This window comes from Pelodiscus sinensis, chromosome 16 (genome assembly GCF_049634645.1).
Source record: "Pelodiscus sinensis isolate JC-2024 chromosome 16, ASM4963464v1, whole genome shotgun sequence".
NCBI lineage: Eukaryota > Metazoa > Chordata > Testudines > Trionychidae > Pelodiscus > Pelodiscus sinensis.
Window position 1 is genome coordinate 238,539 of NC_134726.1, and position 22,663 is coordinate 261,201.

Consider the following 22,663-nt stretch of genomic DNA (forward strand, 5'->3'; position numbering starts at 1 on the left):
GACCCATTGGAGAGGGTCCAGCGAAGGACAACCAAAATGATTTGAGGGCTGGAGCACATGACCTATGATGAGAGGCTGAGGGATTTGGGTTTGTTTAGTCTGCAGAAGAGAAAAGTGAGGGGGGATTTGATAGCAGCCTTCAACTTCCTGAAGGGAGGTTCCACAGAGGATGGAGAAAGGCTGTTCTCAGTAGTGTTCTCAGTGTTCTCATGTTACAGTGGGGGAGGTCTAAGTTGGATATTAGGAAAACTATTTCACTGGGAGGGTGGTGAAGCACTGGGATGGGTTACCTAGGGAGGTGGTGGAATCTCCATCCCTAGAGGTGTTTAAGTCTCGGCTTGACAAAGCCCTGGCTGGGTTGATTTAGTTGGGACTGGTCCTGCTTTGGGTAAGGGGGCTGGACTTGATGACCTCCTGAGGTCACTTCCAGAGCTATGATTCTATTATTCCAATACCCATTCAAAACACATCTGACTCCTTGCTCCCCTAGGGAAGCAGCTTGGCCTCATCCACTCAGTCCAAATATGGAGGTGGGGAGTTCCTAAGGCTAATCACAGTGTTGACTTGTGCTCTTGTAGTGTATTCTTGGGCAACTGACCCTCCCTACCTCAGGTCCCACTCTGTAAAATGGTGATTGCAATGGTTATTTTTCAGTCTCAAGGGGATGTTGTGAAGGTAACACAGGGCATGGACCATCCTCCTGTTCTGTGTGTGTACAGTGCCTGGCACAACATGGGCCAGAACTAGAGCTCACAGACGCTACTGCAAAACAACCCCAAACAGAAACAAAAACCCTCATTACTGAATTAAAGCACTGACTATTATTATATTACCAGCTAAACTCACATCCCTGCATGTGAAAGACCAAATATAAAATATAATCATAGGGTATGTAGTAGAGATGGGATAGTATAGTCCAGTGGTCACCAACCAGAAGATTGGGATCTACTGATAGATCTTGGAGCCTTTGACAGGTGACTCTGAGAGGTTTGGCTAGGAGGTTATCAAGGGCTGACACTTCATCTGCCTTCTCAGCACTACCGTGCTGCTCCTGTCCTCTGCCTAGGAGGTGTCCCTCATCCCTGGGAGCCTCTTGCTTGCTGTGCAGGGCATGGGAAGAAGAGGTAGGGGGGTGCTGATGTCAGGGTGCCCCTTCCTCCACCCTGTACCTCATCTCCACAGAGCGGGGGGGGGGGGCAGGGATAGAGAGAGTTAGCTGGCTGCTTTTGAGAGTAGTGCAGAGCCAGGTTAGGGGTGAGCCTGCCTTAGCCCCCTGTACCACCACTCAGAAGCCACCTGTGGTAAGTGGTGCCCAGTTGGAGTCTGCATTCCAAACCCCGGCCTCAGACATGAACCTCCTCTAGCACCCCAAACCCCTGCCCCCAGGCTGATAAAAGTGAGTGAGGATGGGGAAGGAAGGATGGAGTGAGCAGGGATGGGGTATTGGGGAAGGGGTGGGAAGGAAGCGGGGCAAGGATGTTTAGGTTTGAGGTAGATCCTGGATGGCACTTACATTCAAAAAGTGATCTCATGCTTAAAAAGGTTGGAGATAATGGTATAGTCAATTAACGAAAGAACCAATAAGCAAAAGCTTATCAGTAAATGCTATAGACTACCCACATTTCCCTTCCCCCACACACCCACAGTAAATTTTTTAGCAGGCTGGCCAGCAGCCCGGCTCAGTCCCAACTTGTGCCGCATCTGGGACCTACACCTGCTGTCGCTCTACATTTAAAGTGTATTAAGAGCCGGGTGAGTAGGCAGCCCAGCTCAGTCCTGGCTCACGCCCAGTCTGGAACCTACCTCCACTGTGGCTCTATATTTAAAGTGTATTAGAAGCCAGGCAAGCAGGCAGCCCAGCTCAGTTCCAGGAGCTCAGATCTCCCCGTCCCGGAGAGGGTCTGCTGCCACCCCACATTGCAGCCTCTGTATCCGAGGCAGCAGCACAGGATGACAGCCCACCGGTCTGCAAGGGGATCTCATTTTTAAACTGGTTCTCCTTGCAGACCAGTTCCTGCCTGGCACCCCACACTGCTGCCTCTGATATATAGGCAGCAGTGCAGACTGGCAGGAAGCTCCTCAGGAGTGGGGCTGAGGCTTGCCAGATGGTTTAACCAAAAATACCGAACACGCTCCCTCCACCCCCCCCAAAAAAAACACCGGGTAAAAAATTCTGTTGAGAAAAAAAAGGGGGGAGACCAAAGTTGTTGAGAAAAAAGAAAAGGACCCCGAGAGTTAAGCTAAAAAAAAATAATAATAAAAACAGCATGGCCTCTTTAAGAAATCCTTTTGAGGCTTTTTGGCCCTAACAGGCTGCCAGCAGCCGTCCGCCATCTTGTCTTCCTGCTCTGGGCCAGACAGCTCCCCTGTAGAACCAGGTAAGAATCCGGGATTTTCACCTCCTGGCCAGGAAAACATCAGAAAACACTGGACATTTTAGGTGTCTGGTATTGTCTGAATTTTTTTTTACCAGACAGGAGGCAGAAATACTGGTGGGATGACTGGAGCGGCCATGGAAGGTACAGACTGGTCAGGGAGAACAGGCGGGGGAGAAGAGGAGGAGCAGTTGCACTGCGATTGCTCTGAACTCCAGCATAGAGAGGGAGAAAAGCCTGTTGAGAGTCTATGGGTCAGGGTTAAAGGAGCAAACAGCCTTGATGTTGTGGTTGGTGTTTGCTACAGGCACCGGATCAGGTGGATGAGGTAGATGAGGCTTTCTTCGGACAACTGAGCGAAGCTTCCAGATCGCAGGCCCTGGTTCTCGTGGGGGACTTTAATCACCCTGACATCTGCTGGGAAACCAATACGGCAGTACACAGGCAATCCAGGAAGTTTTTGGAGAATGTCGGGGATCACTTCTTGACACAGGTGCTCAAGGATCTGACCAAGGGCCGTGCGCAGCTTGACCTGCTCACAAACAGGGAGGAACTAGTAGGGGAAGTGGAGGTGGGTGACAACCTGGGAAGCAGTGATCATGAGATGGTAGATTTCAGGATCCTGACCAAAGGAAGAAAAGAGTAGTAAAATACACACCTTGGACTTCAAAAGCAGATTTTGACTCCCTCAGAGACCCGAAGGGCAGAATCCCCTGGGATGCTAACATGAAGGGGAAAGGAGTCCAGGACAGCTGGCAGTATTTTAAAGAAGCCTTATTGAAGGCACAGAAAGAAACCATCCCGACGCGTAGCAAGAGAGGCAAACATGGTAGGAGACCGGATTGGCTTACAGGGGAAATCCTCGGTGAACTTAAGCACAAAAAGGAAGCTTACAGAAAGTGGAAACTTGGACAAATGACTAGGGAGGAGTTTAAATGTATAGCTTGAGAATGCCTGGGGGTTATCAGGAAGGCGAAAGCGCAAATGGAATTGCGACTGGCTAAGGATGTGAAGGATACAAGAAAGGTTTCTACAGGCATGTTAACAAGAAGAAGGTGATCAGAGAGGGTGTGCGGCCCCTACTGGATGAAGGAGGTAACCTGGTGACAGATGATGTGGGGAAAGCTGAACTACTCAATGCTTTCTTTGCCTCTGTATTCACAGACAAGGTGAACTCCCGAACTAATGCGCTAAGTGACGCAAGATGGGATGAAGATGGACAACCCTTGGTGGGTAAAGAACAGGTTAGGAACTATTTAGAAAAACTAAACATACACAAATCCATGGGTCCGGACTTAATGCATCCAAGGATAATGAGGGAGTTGGAAAATGTCATTGAGGAGTCTTTGGCCATTATCTTTGAAAAGCCATGGAGGTCGGGAGAAATCCTGGATAATTGGAAAAAGGCAAATGTAGTGCCCATCTTCAAAAAAGGGCAGAAGAACGATCCAGCAAACTATAGGCCGGTCAATCTTACCTCGGTTCCTGGAAAAATAATGGAAGGAATCCTTAAGGAATCCATTTTGAGGCACTTGGAAGAGAGGAAAGTGATTAGGAATAGTCAGCATGGATTCAAAAAGGGAAAGTCGTGCCTGACCAATCTGATTAGCTTCTATGATGAGGTAACTGGTTCGGTGGACGGGAAAGTCAGTGGATGTGATATACCTTGACTTTAGCAAGGCCTTTGATACGGTCTCCCACAATATTCTTGCCAGCAAGTTAAGGGAATGTGGATTGGATAAATGGACAGTAAGATGGATAGAAAGATGGCTAGAAGGCCGGGCCCAGCGGGTAGTGATCAACGGCTCGATGTCAGGATGGTGGTCGGTTTCTAGTGGAGTGCCCCAAGGTTCGGTTCTAGGACCAATTTTGTTCAATATCTTTATTAATGACCTGGACGAGGGGATAGATTGCACCCTCAGCAAGTTTGCAGATGACACTAAGCTAGGAGGAGAGGTAGATACGCTAGAGGGCAGAGACAGTGTCCAGAGTGACTTAGACAAATTGGAGGATTGGGCCACAAGAAATCTGATGAGGTTCAACAAGGACAAGTGCAGAGTCCTGCACTTGGGATGGAAGAATCCCAAGAATTGTTACAGGCTGGGGACCAACCAGCTAAGTAGTAGTTCTGCAGAAAAGGACGTGGGGGTTACAGTGGATGAGAAGCTGGATATGAGTCAACAGTGTGCCCTTGTAGCCAAGAAGGCTAATGGCATATTAGGTTGTAGTAAGAGGAGCATTGCCAGCAGATCCAGAGATGTGATTATTCCCCTTTATTCAGCTCTGGTGAGGCCACATCTGGAGTATTGTGTCCAGTTCTGCCCCCTCCCTCTCCCCACTACAAAAAGGATGTGGACCCATTGGACAGGGTTCAGCGGAGGGCAACCAAAATGATTAGAGGGCTGGAGCATTTGACTTAGGAGGAGAGGCTGAGGGACTTGGATCTGTTTAGTCTGCAGAAGCGAAGAGTGAGGGGGGATTTGATAGCAGCCTTCATCTTCCTGAAGGGTGGTTCCAAAGAGGATGGAGAGAGGCTGTTCTCAGTAGTGACAGAGGGGAGAACAAGGAGCAATGGTCTCAAGTTGTGGTGGGAGAGGTCCAGGTTGTATATTAGGAAAAACTATTTCTCTAGAAGGGTGGTGAAGCACTGGGATGGGTTACCTAGGGAGGTGGTGGAGTCTCCATCCCTAGAGGTGTTTAAGTCTCGGCTTGACAAAGCCCTGGCCGGGTTGATTTATTTGGAATTGGTCCTGCCTAGAGCGGTGGGGCTGGACTTGACCTTCTGAGGTCTCTTCCAGCTCTATGGTTCTATGATTCTATAATTCTAAAGTTTAGTCCAAAGTTACAAACATTTCACAGTTACAAGTAATTTCTATTCCCAAAGTGTTCATAATGCTGAGGACCTAATGCAGAGATGGGGAACTTCCAACCCCCAGCTTCCCTTGGTGCTTCCCCTCCCCTCCTCAGGAGGGAGCCAGTACTAAATGGCTGGATGACCAGCTTTGCCTGGCAAGGAAAGGAAGCAGCTCCCCGCCAGCTGGGGGAATGGCAGCACAGGGCACTGCAGACTTTTCCCCTGCTGCGCCCATTGGCCAGGAATCATGGCCAATGGGAGCAGCAGGGCAGTGCCTGCAAGCACAGAGCAGTAGGGAGCCACCTGTACCCTCCCCCTGAAGCTGTGCCAGGTAAGCACCCCAATCCCTTGCCTCCTTGTACACCCACTTCTATCCCCAGCCCTGCAACCCCACCCTCAACCCTGTCCCTAACACTGAACCCCTTATTTTGGGCCAACCCCAGAGCAATGAGGGCCCCCAAAATCTACTAGCCCTGGGCCCCCAGAAGAGTTAATCCAGCTCTGTGGGAGCCTTTAGTCTTACCCCCTCCCACCATGAAGCTGGAGTGCAAGGGAAACACTGGTCCTCCCTGTTCAAGGTTCCAGAGACACTGAACTACTGCTAAGCTTTGCAGCTCCTTTTGTAGGTCTCCCTGGCCTCTGATTGGCCTGTTTCTTCTGTCACCACTCTAGCCCCCTGGAGGACATCTCTATGGCCTTTTCTGGGCTCAGAGCTTGGTCCATCCCATTGTAGGCACCCCTAACTGATTTCTGTAGGTCAGTGGCCCCATCCACCCCTGCTCTATTGTGTAGTACTTATGTCCAGGGCTCAACAAACTATGTAATCTACGCGCCCATGGCGAGTAGATTACAACCGGAAGAGCTGGGTTCAGGAGATCTGTGCATGTGTGGATCGCTGGACAGTGCGGCTGGCGAGCAGAGCTCACCATGGCTCAGCGAGCCCTGCTTATGTCCATCACTGCCCTCCCGCAGATAAAAAAAGAACTGCTTAGCTGCATGTCACACATCTAGGAGCTGCACCAAGAAAGACATTTGCACTAGTACAGTATGTTATATTTGGGCTCACCAAACCCAGGAACAATTGTGCATATTCTTCAGTGCCATCTACCAGCACGTATCTACTAACCATCTGCAGACAAGTCTCTCTCTTTACCACAGTCTTAGTGAAATAGTTTTTCCTAATATCAAACCAAGAGCTCACCAACTGCAACTTAAGACCACTGCTCCTTGTTCTATCATCTGCCACCCCTGAGAATAGTCTTTCTCCATCTTCACTGGAACCCCTTCCCAGGTAGTTGAAGACAGCTATCAAATCCACCTTAACTCTTCTGCAGGCTAAATAAGCTCAGTTCCCTCAGCCTCTCCTGATAATCACGTACCCCAGGCTCCCTAATTATTTTTGTTGCTTTCCGCAGGCCCTTTAAAATCACTTCCAAGCAATGTGCTCCAGGCAGCACTGAAGGGCCAGCTGGATGAGGTTAGCCGCACCCCACCCCTTCTGCATGAGGCTCCACCCCCTTCCAGAGGCACAGAGACAGCCCCATACCCATCTTGCCTAGGGGCCTGGCAGGTCTGTCAGTGCCCTGGACCAGTGTTTTTCAGCCTTTTTTTTTTATAAAGTACCCCTTTAAAAAAGTTATAAGTACTCCCCACTACCTACAGTTTTCAGACACAACATTTTTTTCTACCAGTGCAACACATTTGTTTAAACAACTTAATTGTAGCCGGGTGGGCGATGAAATTTGTGGGTGTAAAAAGTACAAAAATAATAAAGCGCTGTAAAACTTAAAACAAAAATTCAGTTTTCTCCAAATTTCAGTTGTCTTGACATACCCCACAGACTTCTCTCGAGTACCCCTAAGAGTACGCGTACCACTGGTTGAGAAACACTGCCCTGGACAGTACTGACTAGCATGACAAGCTGTGGTCTAAGAGCACCAGCAGCTTAAGCAATAGCAGGGATTTTTAGGCATAAAGACTCTGGGGCTACATCTACACTGCGGGTGTTTTGTGGAAGAGAAAATGCAAATGGAGCGCTCATTTGCATATCTTGTGCTCTCATTTGCATATCTTCTTCCGATCCTTTTTGTGGAAGAGGTTTTTGCGATAAAAAGCCCTGTGTAGATGGGGCCATTTGTCGGAAAAAAACCCTTCTGTGCAAGAGCCCTTATTCCTCAAAAAATGAGGTTTATAGGCACTTACGCAAAAGGGTTTTTTTTCTGACAAATGGCCCCGTAGACGTACCCTGGGTGGCTACAGAGCACTCCTTCCAGTTTCGCACAGGGTCACTGCTGGCTGGCCCGGCAGGCTGGCCCACTCACTAGCACCCACACCCCAGAGGCTTTGCTGTATACTGCCTTCTCTAATGCTCCTGATTAACAGTCTTTGGGTATGTCATTCTCTCAAGAGTGCTGCTACCTTGCAGCCAAGCATGCTGTAAAGGCCTCAAGCCTGATGATGATGGAAGCAGGAGCTACACCTTCCTGGGATTTTAACTAATGAAGTCCTCCCCTCTGAAGTGGCTTGTCCACTGCAGGTGGCCCCAGATAAGCAGTGCCAGAAGGCTGTGATGGACACAAGACATTACGTGGGGAAGCAGCTTCCATGTACAGAATAGGGATGTAAAATTTTGATTTGGCTAATTTGCAACAACTATTTAATTAGTCGATAAGGCAGCTTCTTCTTTTGAAGTGTAACAACAGCCCCAGGGCTGTTGCTACACTTCAAAGGCGAAAGCGCTGCGGGGAGCACGGGGCCAGCAGGGGACTTTGCAGTCCCGTTGGCCCCGTGCTCACTGCTCTGTTTCAAAGCGGCAGCGCCATGTGGAACCCGGGGTCAGCAGGGGAGTCCCCAGCTGACCCCAGGCTTCATGCGGCCCTGCTGCTTTGAAGCACTCCCAACTTCCTCCACTCTCCCCCCCCCCCCCGCTTGCAGCCTCTTTCTGATAGAGGCAGCAGGGCGGGGGGGCGGGGGGAAGCGACTAGTCAACTAGCCTGTCGACTATCTGATAATAATTTGCTTATCAGATAGTCAACTAGTCGTTCACATCCCTAGCACAGAATGTTTTCCAGACAAACATAGGCTGCTGTTTGACATTCCTCTGCACATTCCTTAATGAAACACCGCTACATATTGTATAAACTGCACATACACCCTTATACACACTGAAATGCAGCCATCTTTGAGGGAGAGGGTATCAATCCAGTGGTATCTAAAGACCATATAACCAGGGACACTGTAGCAAACCTCTGCTCTTCCAGAATGTCCAGAGATCTTTAATAACTACATTCAAATAGGGGCCTCAGTGCTCAATAGCCACACACAATAACTGTGTGCGAGTCCGTTTAGCTACCCTGAAAGGGCAGAGTGGGTCCTGTCAGGGGTTGAACTTGGAGATCCAAACTGGTCACACCTGATATGTAGCCTAACCAGCTATCCAAGCAGACCATAGCCTCATTCTGTGTCAGTGTCACATACAAGTTAGACCTATCAGAGGGGTAGTTATGTTACTCTGGATCTGCAAAAACAACGAGGAGTCCTGTGGCACCTTAGGGTGTGTCTAGACTACATGGCTCCGTCAACAGAGCCATGTAGATGAGGCAGGACAACAAAGGGAAATGAAGCGGCGATTTAAATAATCACCGCTTCATTTAAATCAAAATGGCCGCCGCACTGTGCCGATCAGCTGTTTGTCGGCACAGCGCAGCAGTCTAGACGGGGATCTGCTGACCCCAGAACCTTTTTTCAGCAGATCCTTTATGCCTTGTGAAACGAGGCTTGCAGGATCTGCCGACAAAGGGTTATGAAGTCGGCAGATCCCCATCTGGACTGCCACGCTGTGCTGACAAACAGGTGATTGGCATAGCGCGGCAGCAATTTTTATTTAAATGAAGCGGCGATTATTTAAATCGCCACTTCATTTCCCTTTGTCATCCTGCCTCATCTACATGGCTCCATCAATGGAGCCATGTAGTCCAGACACACCCACAGAGACTAGTGGATTTTTTTGGGGGCATAAGCTTTTGTAGGTAAAAACAACAAAGTAGGGTTTAGCCATGCAAGCTTATGCCCAAACAAATTGGTTAGTCTCAAAGGTGTCAGAGGATTCCTCATTGTTTGTACAAGTGAGATATGTCATAGTAGCCTCAATGACAGCTCTCTCTAGTGCCTCTCCAAGTCAGTGGCCAGTCACACTCAACAGTCTTACTCTGTTAATAAAGGCCCTGCTACGTGGTTACATTTTCCACATGTACTCCCTGTGCCAGCAGAGATGAAAATGAAGAGCCTTGTAATCCAAAGACAGCAATAGGTCCATCAAGAGACCAGAAAACAAGCAGCACCAGTCTCTCCTGGAGTGTGCACTGAAGGAAGCACACTGAAAGATAGGTTAGAAACAAGACAATTCCAATAGTCAGAGTCTAATTACTGCTAAAAATTTCTGGATAATGAACCACTAAAGGAGGTCCAGTTCTCATACATATAGGACACAATCCCTGCCAAGGGGGCGGGAGCTTAGCCAAAGAATTCCAGAAAGCCTAATGATCAAGGAATGCAGGCAGTAATCCCCCATATCCACTATGTGTTAATGATATTGTAACATTGTATAAACCGTCTGGCAAAAGCAATGTTTTCTTTGTTTTGCAGGTGGTAAACTAAGGCACAGAGAAACCTGCTAAGAAGTCTACAACATGGAGTCTATGGCAGAGCAGGGAATTTAAACTTCCAAGTCTCAAGTTAATTCCTAATCACTGGAACATCCTTGAAGTGGGTCTGGCCCACGAAAGCTCATCACCTAATAAACCGTCTTGTTAGTCTTTAAAGTGCTACATAGTCCTGTTTTTTGTTTCCTCTTCTAGAGCATCCCCGTTGGCAATGAAGTCATAAAGAAGGAATTTGGGAAAAACAAACGTTCTTAGTCTTGGGTACCTCATATTATCTTCCTAAATCTCTAGTGAGGAGTTTAACTGTAGGCACCTAGGTTTGACCTTTTATTTCAAATATGATATATTAAGCCAAACTGCAACCTATTCCTCCAGGGGCTGGTTGAATCAAGTTATTTGTATGCTAGAGTCTCTGCAGGTGCCAGCCAAGCTCATACACGTTTCACTGTATGAAAATTATGTTGACTGCAGTCTGCAGGTCATTTCCAGTAACCACTCAGAACTCTGGAAGCGAGATCAAACCCACAACAAATCTCAGCCTTCACTGCAGCAGAGACTGGTTTGGTAGAGCACAAGAGAAAGTTGTGGAATACTTCCCCGATGTTCTGTGTATCCATTACTCTGCTCCTAGCATGTGAGTTATTGGTTAGGTCTAGAAAGGCAGGGCAGGGTTTCCTCTCATTTTCAGGAGGAAAGAGACTATAGAAAGAGTTTATTCAAAGAAATCAATCAGCTGGAAAGCAAAGGAAGAAAAGCACTTAGCACTGTGTGTTGCTGATCTCAGATACATGTCACAACCGCACCCATGCCCAAAAGCAGAACAGCAGATGACTGGCTTGTATTGCTTGTATTTACTAAGTGGGGCTGTGATCCCAGCTGGGGCCTTAAGGTGCTATTCTCATGCAAAGAGCAATGACCTGTCCCACCAAGACCCCAAACCCCCCATTTACTGACCATAAGGCCAACAGTCAAAGCTTTGTAAATGAGCAGAAGAGGATTCAGTAGGACACAACTATGACATTGTTGGCATCACAGAGACTTGGTGGGATAATAATACACATGACTGGAATATTGGTATAGAAGAGTACAGCTTACTCAGGAAGGATAGGCAGGGATTAAAGGGAGGAGATGTTGCCTTATATATTAAAAATGTATACACTTGGACTGAGGAGACAGAGGTGTTGAGAGTCTCTGGGTTAGGTTAAAAGAGGTAAAAAAACAAGGGTGATGTAATGCTAGGGGTCTACTTCAGACCACCTACCCAGGTAAAAGAGGTGGATGAGGCTTTTTTTAAACAACTAACAAAATCATTAAAAACACAGGATTTGGGATGATGGGGCACTTCAACTATCCAGACATATGTTGGGAAACTAACACAGCGGGGCACAGACTATCCAACAAGTTCTTGGACTGCATTGAATACAACTTTTTCTTTCAGAAGGTTGAAAAAGCTACTGGGGGGAAGCTGTTCTACATTTGATTTTAACAAATAGGGAGGAAATGGCTGAGAATCTGAAAGTGAAAGGCAGCTTGGGTGAAAGTGATCATGAATTCATAGAGTTCATGATTCTAAGAAATAGTAGAAGGGAGAACAGCAAAATAGAGACAATGGATTTCAGGAAGGCAGATTTTAGTAAGCTCAGAGAGCTGGTAGGTAAGGTCCCATGAGAAGCAAGACTAAGGGGAAAAACAGAATTGGCAGTTTTTCAAAGGGACAGTATTAAGGGCCCCAAAACAAGCCATTCTGCTGCATAGGAAAGATAGAAGGTTTGGGTATGTCTACATTGCATTCCTCTTCAGAGAGAGGAATGAAAATACAGACAAGCAAAATTGCAAAAGAAGCGTGGATTTGAATTTCCCGTGCTTCATTTGCATAATTGCGGACCGCCGCTTTTCTGAAATAGCATCTTTGTAAGGGTTATTTCGAGAAAAAACCCTTCCTTCGAAATAACCCTTACTCCTCGCCCTTATCACGTTTGTTTTCTCAAAAGATGCTATTTTGGAAAAGTGGCAGTCCATGATTATGCAAATGAAGCGCGGGAAATTCAAATCCACGCTCCATTTGCAATTTTGCTTGTCTGTATTTGCATTCCTCTCTCTGAAGAGGAATACAATGTAGACATACCCTATGGCAAAAGTCCGCTTTGGCTTAACCTGGACATCTTGCACGATCTAAAAATAAAAAAGGAGTCATAAATAACGGAAACTAGGACAAATTACAAAGGATGAATATAGGCAAACAACACAGGAATGCAGGGGCAAGATTAGAAAGGAAAAGGCACAAAACGAGCTCAAACTAGCTATAGAGACACAGGGAAACAAGACGACTTTCTATAAATAAATTAGAAACAAGAGGAAGACCAAGGACAGGGTAGACACATTTCTCAGTGAGGAGGGAGAAATAATAATAGGAAACTTGGAAATGGTAGAGGTGCTTAAAGACTTCTTTGTTTCGGTCTTCACCAAGAAGTCTGATGAAGGAATGCCTAACATAGTGAATATTAGTGGGAATGGGATAGGTTTAGAACATAAATTTTAAAAAGAAGTTAAAAATCATTTAGAAAAGTTAGATGTCTGCAAGTCACCAGTACCTGATGAAATGCGTCCTAGAATACTCAAGGAACTGATAGAGGAGGTATCTGAACCTTTAACTATCATCTCTGAAGAAAGGAGAAATTCCAGAAGACTAGAAAAGGGCAAATATAGTGCCCATCTATAAAATGGGAAATAAGAACAACCCAGGAAACTACAGACCAGTCAATTTAACTTCTGTGCCAGGAAAGATAATGACACAGGTAATTAAGGAATTCATCTGCAAACACCTGGGAGATAATAAGGCGATAGGTAACAGCCAGCATGGACCTGTAAAGAACAAATAATGTCAAACCAATCCGATAGCTTTCTTTGATAGGATAACGAGTCATGAGAATAATGGAGAAGTGGTGGACGTGCTATACCTAGACTTTAGTAAGGCATTTGATATGTTCTCGCATGATCAATAAACTAGACAAATACAACTTAGATGGGGCTACTATAAGGTGAGTGCATAACTGGCTGCAGAAATGGTCTGAGGTAAATAGGATGAAGTTTAATAAGGACAAATGCAAAGTACTCCACTTAGGAAGGAACAATCAATTTCACACACAGAGAACGGGAAGCGACTATCTAGGAAGGAGTACTGCAGAAAGGGATCTAGGAGTCATAGAGGACCACAAGCTAAATATGGGTACGTCTACACTACAGCGCTAGTTCGAACTAACTTAGTTCGAATTAGTTAATTCGAACTAAGCTAGTTCGAACTAACGCATCTAGAACTAAAAACTAGTTCGAACTAGCGTTTTGCTAGTTCGAACTAGTAAGTCCACATTGAGTGGACTCTGAACAGGGCTTAAGGATGGCCGGAAGCAGTGCCGGCAGGGCATAAAAGGAGGACTTAGAGCATGGAGATGCTGTCTCAGGCTAGCCGAGGGCTGCGCTTAAAGGGTCCCGACCCCCACCCCGGACACACAGTTCTAAGGGGTGCCCCGCTTGCAAAGAAGTTCTGGCTTGGAGTGCCCTGAGTGCCCACACTGGGCACATCACACCACTCGGCCATCAGCCCGGCTGCACTTGCCGCAGGCTGCCATCTGGGGAGAGGGAGTAATTGGGGGGCTGCAGGAGAGCTTCCACCCCCAGAAGCCCGCAGAGCCAGCCCAGTCCTCCCCATCGGGGGCTCGTACCCCATTCCTCCCTCACCTCCTTCCACTTACCCTTCCCTAGCCCCCCTTCTTATTGATGTACAAAATAAAGATAACGTTTCTTCCAACATTGACTCTGTCTTTATTGAAAAAAACTGGGGGAGGCTGGGAAAAGGAGGTGGGAGAGGGGAAGAGAAAGGCTGGGAGAGGGGAGGGCAACTAACATGATCAGGGGTTGGGAACAGGTCCCATATGAAGAAAGGCTACAGAGACTGGGACTGTTCAGCTTAGAAAAGAGGAGACGGAGAGGGGACAGGATAGAGGTCTCTAAAAGCAGGGGTTGGGTGGAGAGGGTGCATTCATAAAAGTTCTTCCTGAGTTCCCATAAAGAAGGACTAGAGGACACCAAAGGAAAGGAATGGGTAGCAGGCTTGAAACTAGTAAGAGAAAGTTGTTCTTCTTGACAAAGCAAATAGTTAACCTGTGGAACTCCTTGCTGCAGGAGGCTGTGAAGGCTACAACTCGAACAGAGTTTAAAGGGAAGTGAGATCAAGTCATGGAGGTTGGGTCCATGGAGTCCTATTAGCCAGAGGGTAGGAGTGGTGTCCCTGCCCAAAGTTTGTGGAAGGCTGGAGAGGGATGGCACGAGACAAATGGCTTGGTCACTGTCTTCGGTCCATCCCCTCCAGGGTTCCTAGGGTTGGCCGCTGTCGGCAGACAGGCTACTGGGCTAGATGGACCTTTGGTCTGACCCAGGATGGCCATTGTAAGCTCAGGGCTCAGTGTCGGGGGTCTCAGTGGACCCCCTTGATTTTCATGCACACCTGGTCCTGGGTGGCCAGGCTGGCAGCTCTCCTGCCCTAGACGGCCACTTTCCTGTGCCTAGTGCGGAGATCATGGACGAGGTCCACGATGTCCGCACTAGCCCAGGAAGGTGCCTGCCTCTTGCGGTCCAGGGCAAGCTCCCGGGAGCCGCCAGCCTGGTCCCGGCAAGAGGGGGTGGGCTGGGGGGCATCGGGTGGGTGGCTCTGTGCCGTGCCAGGTGCAGGGTCTGCTAGCTGGGTGCTGGCAGGCTTGCACCTGGCACGGGCACCGTAGCCAGCCCGTGCCCCTTTAAGGGGTCCGGGGCCGTGAGGGGGGCATAGAGTTTCCCTGGTGTTGGCCAGAGTGGCCACCAGGGAAACCTGAGGAGGGCTAGCCTCCCACTAGTTCGAACTAAAGGGCTACACAGCCCTTAGTTCGAACTAGCTAGTTCGAACTAGGCGTTAGTCCTCGTAAAATGAGGTTTACCTAGTTCGAACTAAGCGCTCCGCTAGTTCGATTCAAATTCGAACTAGCGGAGCACTAGTGTAGCACCTATTAAAGGTAGTTCGAACTAACGTCCGTTAGTTCGAACTAACTTTGTAGTGTAGACATACCCTATGAGTCAACAATGTGATGCTGTCGCAAAAAAAAGCAAACATGATTCTGGGATGCATTAACAGGAGTGTTATGAGCAAGGCACAAGAAGTCATTCTTCCACTCTACTCTGTGCTGATTAGGCCTCAGTTGGAGTATTGTGTCCAGTTCAGGTCACCACATTTCAAGAAAGAAGTGGAGAAATTGGAGAAGGTCCAGAGAAGAGCAAGATGGATTAAAGGTCTAGACAACATGACCTATGAAGGAAGACCGAAAGAGCTGGGCTTGCTTAGTTTGGAAAGGAGAAGACTGAGAGGGGACATGATAGTGGTTTTCAAGCATCTAAAAGGGTGTCACGAGGAGGAAGGAGAAAAATTGTTCTCCTTGGCCTCTGAGGACAGGACAAGAAGCAATGGGCTTAAACTGCAGGAAGGGAGGTTTAGGTTGGACATTAAGTTTGAAACTGGACACCTCATTAAGATGAACCGCAGAATTTCACACCTGTAGCTCCTGTTTGTGGCTGACAACAAACTTAGAAATTCCTCCATTCACATACAGGCTTTGCAGCAGGAGTAGAGCTAGGAAGTTGAAGGCTAGTGGGAATGTCTTAGAGGGCATGATGGCTAGATCCACTCACTGGCAGTGCCAAGATGATGTTAACATGATGGCAGCATGGTGGGTGGCCAGGGTTATGTGAGTTGGTGAGTCTACATCCAGGTCCCAACAGGCAGACAGCCATCACAATAGCTGGTAGGCTCCATAGAGGAGCAAAAGAATGAATGAAGAAGTTGCAAGGACTGAACTTCCCACCTTCTTTGTGAACAGGGTCAGCAAACAGGGAATTTTGAGAGGGAGTTCTCCAGGTGAAGGAGGAGCAAATACAGGACCCTTGAGGTAAGCGGCTGTCTGTAGTGTGTGTTTGGGGGTTACTTGCTGTGTGCTGAGCTTGTGTTTGTCTCTTTATTTGTCTGAAGGAGCATATGCTGTGGCCGGCAGTTGGAAGCTGTGAGCTTGTAAAGGTTTGAAATCTAGAAGCCTCTGTTAATTGGCTGAGCCTTAGTCAGGGGGCGGGGCTATCAGACAGGCCAGGGCTTTATAAAGCAGTGAGTCAGCGACCAAGAGCAGAAAACAGGGAGTTTTGAGAGGAAGTTTGGAAGGGGAGTGGGAAGGGATCATTCTTTATACACTTGCCATTCTTTATAGTTCAGTTTAAAGGTTTTAAATCAGGAAGTTTTGATATCCTATTAATAACCTAGGTAGCTACAGGAGAGAATGCAGGCAGAAGCCCAAAAGCAGAGTGGGGACTATTCTGTTTATTGCACTCAGTGTAGCATGTATGATTACCTGCCCCATGGACCGGTGGCATATGTGTGCATTCGGTGCAAGGAGCTCCTGGCCCTCAGAGACCACGTACGGGCTTTGGAGACCAGGGTGGCTGAACAGAAGGAGCTGAGGGAGGCAGAGAGATACATAGATGAGGCTTTCCAGGACACTGTAGAATTTCCCACCTCTGGTCAGACAGCCCCTTAAGGAGGATGAAAGGCTCAGGAAAGGAGCAGAGGGAAACCTTCCCATAGTCGAGAGTCTCCTTCCAGATGTTGGGGTATCCTCTCGCATTGAGGTTACCTCTCCAGGTGAGGGAACTCCAGTCAGTAGGAAAAAGCAGGTGTTATTAATGGGAGATTTGATCATTAGAAATGTAGATAGCTGGGTTTGCGATGACTAGGAGAACTATACGGTGCGAAGATTGCGGTTCTCAAGGCATTTAGATAGACTTATGTGTAGTGTGGGTAGGAGCCGGTGGTCGTGGTACACGTAGGTACCAATGACATAGGGAAGGGCAGAAGAGATGTCCTGGAGGCCAAATTTAGGCTACTAGGAAAGAGCAGCCTAAATCCAGGACCTCTATGGTGGCATTCTCAGAAATGCTTCCAGTTCCACACGCAGGGCCAGGTAGGCAGGCAGAGCTTCAGATGCTCAATGCGTGGATGAGACAATGGTGTAGGGAGGAGGGGTTTAGCTTTATAAGGAACTAGGGAAACTTTTGGGATGGGGGAGCCTATACAGGAAGGATGGGCTCCACCTAAACCAAAGTGGATCCAGACTGCTGGCACTTAACATTAAAAAGGTTGCAGAGCAGATTTTAAACTAAGAGATGGGGGAAAGCCAATTGGTGTGGAGAAGCATGTGGATTGGACAGAGACATCTCTTAGAGGTGAGTCTATTGATAGAGATTCTCTAGGTTTTAGTCAGGAGGAGAGGATGGAAGAGGATAAAGTATGGGCCAGATCAGACAAAAAGCATTCACATAAAAAAGAATCTGACACATCAGAAAAGGGCAGACAAAGAAACAGTGACAAGTTTTTAAAGTACACAAATGCTAGAAGTCTAAAAAGTAAGATGGGTGAACATGAGTGCCTCGTGTTAAAGGAGGATACTGATATAATAGGCATCACAGAAACCTGGTGGAGTGAGGACAATCAATGGGGGACAATCATTCCAGGTACAAAATATATCGGAAGGACAGAAGAGATCGAGCGGGTTGAGGAGTGGCACTATATGTGAAAGAGAATTTAGAATCCAATGAAGTAAAAATCTTAAATGAATCAACATGTTCCATAGAATCGCTATGGATAGCAATTCCCTGCTCTAAATAGAATATAACAACAGACAGGGCTCAACAAAGTATTGAATTTACTTGCCCGTGGCGAGTAGATTTCAGATGGGCGCCCCGTTCATTTGTGGCGCGCGCATGCGCAATGCAGGTCTTACGCATGCGCAGTGCGGGGCTGGCGAGCGGCTTTTGCTGCCATTTGTCAAGTCTTGACAATAGGGATCTATTATCGATCACCTGACCAGGACAGTAATAGTGACTGTGAAATGCTAAGGGAGATTAGAGAGGCTATCAAAATAAAGAACTCAATAGTAGTGGGGGATTTCAACTATCCTCATATTGACTGGGTACATGTTACCTTGGGACAAGATGCAGACACAAAATTTCTTGATACCTTAAATGACTTCATCTTGGAGCAGCTGGTACAGGAACCCACAAGGGGATAGGCAATTCTCGATTTAGTCCTGAGTGGTGCACAGGATCTGGTCCAAGAGGTAACTATAACAGGACCGCTTGGGAATAGTGACCATAATATAATAACATTTAACATTCCTGTGCTGGGAAGAACACCTCAGCAGACCAATACTGTGGCATTTAATTTAAAAAAGGGGAACTATGCAAAAATGAGGTTAGTTAAACAGAAATTAAAAGGTACAGTGACTAGAGTAAAATCCCTGCAAGCTGCATGGACAGTTTTCAAAGACACCACAATAGAGGCCCCAACTTAAATGTATACCCCAAATTAAAAAAACGTAATAGAAGAACTAAAAAAGAGCCACTGTGGCTTAACAACCATGTAAAAGAAGCAGTGAGAGATAAAAAGACATCTTGTAAAAAGTGGAAGTCAAATCCTAGCGAGGTAAATAGAAAGAAGCATAAACACTGCCAAATTAAGTGTAAAATGTAATAAGAAAAGCCAAAAAGGAGTTTGAAGAACAGCTAGCCAAAAACTCAAAAGGTAATAACAAAATATTTTTAAGTACATCAGAAGCAGGAATCCCTGGATGATCGAGATACCAAAGGAGCACTTGAAGACAATGAAGTAATTGCGGAGAAACTAAATGAATTCTTTGCTTCAGTCTTCACTGCTGAGGACATTAGGGAGATTCCCAAACCTGACCCATCCTTTGTAGGTGACAAATCTGAGGACTTGTCACAGATTGAAGTGTCATTAGAGGAGGTTTTGGAATTAATTGATAAACTTAACAGTAACAAGTCACCGGGACCAGATGACATTCACCCAAGAGTTCTGAAAGAACTCAAATGTGAAAGTGCGGAACTATTAACTGTGGTTTGTAATCTATCCTTTAAATCTGCTTCTGTACCCAATGACTGCAAGATAGCTAATGGAACGCCAATATTTAAAAGGGGTTCTAGAGGCGCTCCCGGCAAATACAGAACAGTAAGTCTAACGTCAGTACCGGGCAAATTAGTTGAAACAATAGTAAAGTATAAAATTGTCAGACATATATAAGAACATAATTTGTTGGGCAAAAGTCAACATGGTTTCTGTAAAGGGAAATCATGTCTTACTAATCTATTAAAGTTCTTTGAAGGGGTTAACAAACGTGGACAAGGGGGAATCCAGTAGATATAGTGTACTTAGATTTCCAGAAAGCCTTTGATAAGGTCCCTCACCAAAGGCTCTTACGTAAATTAAGTTGTCATGGATAAGAGGGAAGATCCTTTCATGGACTGAGAACTGGTTAAAAGACAGGAAACAAAGGGTAGGAATAAATGGTATATTTTCAGAATGGAGAGGGGTAAGTAGTGGTGTTCCTCAAGGGTCAGTCCTAGGACCAATCCTATTCAACTTATTCATAAATGATCTGGAGAAAGGGGTAAATAGTGAGGTGGCAAAGTTTACAGATGATACTAAACTGCTCAAGGTAGTTAACACCAAAGCACACTGTGAAGAACTTCAAAAAGATCTCAGCAAACTAAGTGACTTGGCAACAAAATGGCAAATGAAATTTAATGTGGATAAATGTAAAGTAATGCACATTGGAAAAAATAACCCCGACTAGACATATAATATGATGGGGGCTAATTTAGTTACAACTAATCAGGAAAGAGATCTTGGAGTCATCATGGATAGTTCTCTAAAGACGTCACGCAGTGTGCAGCGGCAGTCAAAAAAGCAAACAGGACGTTAGTAATAATTAAAAAAGGGATAGAGAATAAGATGGAGAATATCTTATTGCCCTTATATAAATCCATGGGACGCCCACATCTTGAATACTGTGTACAGATGTGGTCTCCTCATCTCAAAAAAGATATACTGGCACTGGAAAAGGTTTAGAGAAGGGCAACTAAAATGATTAGGGGTTTGGAATGGGTCCCATGTGAGGAGAGATTAAAGGGACTGGGATTTTTCATCTTGGAAAAGAGGAGATTAAGGGAGGATATGATAGAGGTCTATAAAATCATGAATGGTATGGAAAAAGTGAATAAGGAAAAGTTATTTACTTGTTCCCGTAATATAAGAACTAGGGGCCACCAAATGAAACTAATGGGCAGCAGGTTTAAAACAAATAAAAGGAAGTTCTTCTTCACACTGCGCACAGTCAACCTGTGGAACTCCTTGCCTGAGGAGGTTGTGAAGGCTAGGACTATAACAGGGTTTAAAAGAGAACTAGATAAATTCATGGAGGTTAAGTCCATAAATGGCTATTAGCCAGTACGGGAAAGGAACGGTGTCCCCAGCCTCTGTCTGTCAGAGGGTGGAGATGGATGGCAGGAGAGAGATTGCTTGATCATTACCTGTTCGATTCACACCCTCAGGGACACCTGGCATTGGCCATGGTCGGCAGACAGGGTACTGGGCTCGATGGACCTTTGGTCTGACCCAGTACGGCCATTCTTATGTTCTCTCCCTCGGGCTCTCTCTGGCAGTGCAGCAGAGAGTTATTGCTGGTGTCACTCCTGTTCAGAGAGCAAATAGGGGTCTATAGTCACGAGGGCCTCTCTCATACACAGGACTAAATTCACCTTTTAGATCTGTCAAAAAGATGAATCAGGACAAACCCTGAGGCTGCTTCAGCTCTGAATTATTTCATGCTGCCAGCCTGTGAATACTCCTTACATTGGGAAGGGCCTGGTGCGTAACTGTCACCGCCATAGAGTGCATTTTGAGAGTTCCCTGGGGAACTCAGTCCCTACATTCCAGGGCAGGCTGCGAGCCGAGACTGTGTGGCTGCCAACTTGGAATTTCCCTGCTATGCAGTGTAACCAAACCTATTTACAAGGATCTAGTGCTGAAAACAACCTCACTATATATTTCCAGAGAGAAGCAGCCAGGCCTTCCATAATCAGAGCCTGTCTAGCTCACGCAGAACTGGAGCTAGGCCTGATGCAAACTCCACAGGACCCTAGGAAAATCTGTAATCAAGATCTGGGCTTCACAGCTCAGACCCCCCTAAACAAAGAAATGATCAGCTCAGCCGATACACTTACAACAACAATTCTCATCTGATCCTGACTGCCAGAGCAGCCCAGCAAGGTTGCAATCCCTTAGGCTATGTTTACACTACAAGGTTTTTGGAAGTGAAGCTGACACAGACTTTGCACAGAATTCTAAACAACAGTGCTCTGCTTAAGTAACATAAGCAATACACAGATCTACACAAAATAATAAACACACCTGTACACCTGTCCCAGCACTCTGGAGAGTGCTCTGGGCTTTGGCAGAGCCTTCTGAGCAGGCCATGACCCGCCTGCAGCAAATGGCTTCTTTCGGAATCATTCTATTTCTCTTACTCCAACTTCTATTATCAGTATCCTTCCACTCTCCCATCCAGGCTTCCTCTATGTCTGCTTGTGGTCACTTGTGCTCTTTCAAATGGCTGCTGAGAGACCCTCTATTCTATAACCATCCACTCACTTTCTCAAGCATTGTTTTAGTTTCAAATCCCTCACCAGGTGACCTGTTGCTTTGTTACCACTACCTGGCCAACCATACTTCTGTTTGAATAGATCATCAAGAATTAACGACCCTCCAGTTTTAGGCCCAGGCCCTCATGCCTTGAAATTTCTGTTCAACATGGAGACACAAAGGGTGTGTCTAGACTACATGCCTCCTTCGACGGAGGCATGTAGATTAGCCAGATCGGAAGAGGGAAATGAAGCCGCGATTAAAATAATCGCGGCTTCATTTAAATTTAAATGGCTGCCCCGATCTGCCGATCAGCTGTTTGTCGGCAGATCGGGGGAGTCTGGACGCGATGCGCCGACAAAGAAGCCTTTCTTCATCGGCACAGGTAAACCTGGTTTCACGAGGCTTACCTGTGCCGATGAAGAAAGGCTTCTTTGTCGGCGCATCGCGTCCAGACTCCCCCGATCTGCCGACAAACAGCTGATCGGCAGATCGGGGCAGCCATTTAAATTTAAATGAAGCCGCGATTATTTTAATCGCGGCTTCATTTCCCTCTTCCGATCTGGCTAATCTACATGCCTCCGTCGAAGGAGGCATGTAGTCTAGACACACCCAAAGACAGCAAGTCATTCAAAATGGAGTTTGCAGCTTGACACAAAGCCATACAGATAGTTCATAATCACACTCATAATTCATACCTGGTATGTGGACAGATCCCCACATCATCACACAGGAATATGCTGCTTTACATCACTGCAGAGCCTCTCTTGATCCACTTGCACTGGAAATAATCAGTCTAACCTATATATAAAGGAGAAAGGGTATTTTAGCTAGATATATACATCACTGTTCTCTAAAAAGCTCTACCAGTTAAAATTTCAATGTATTTCATTTGTCCCTGTTTTTTTCTCCCCAGATGTTCCTATTTGTAGCTCTGTGATATTGGCAGGTGTATCTGTAGTCCAATTAGTCTAGTATCATGCCTCTGGCAGTGGCCAATACTGGGTCTTTTTGAAAAGACTAGAGAAAAAAAAACAGTGACCAAGTAACCAGATTAATCCCCGTCCTAACTCTATAGACTTCTACAGATTACACCAGTGGTGCATTTACCTGAATGCACCTATGCATGTGGACAACCATGCCTTTCATGATATCCTTTATTTATGCACTGAAATATGAGATTTCATTGCCCTGAACTTAGACTCAGATC

At 46.5% G+C, this 22,663-nt stretch overlaps 1 protein-coding gene across 7 annotated transcripts in view; it reads right to left on the minus strand.

Moving 5' to 3' along the window:
- Positions 1 to 22,663, minus strand: part of FBXL16 (F-box and leucine rich repeat protein 16) — a 282,879-nt gene that overhangs the window by 186,271 nt on the left and 73,945 nt on the right. For 6 of the 7 annotated variants that reach the window (XM_075898947.1, XM_075898946.1, XM_075898944.1 and 3 more), the window contains one exon: positions 22,152 to 22,254. The gene's annotated coding sequence lies outside the window, so the exon portion shown is untranslated. Of the gene's footprint in view, positions 1 to 20,342; positions 20,505 to 22,151; positions 22,255 to 22,663 lie in introns of all 7 variants that reach the window. The other variant, XM_075898943.1, reaches the window with a different exon arrangement.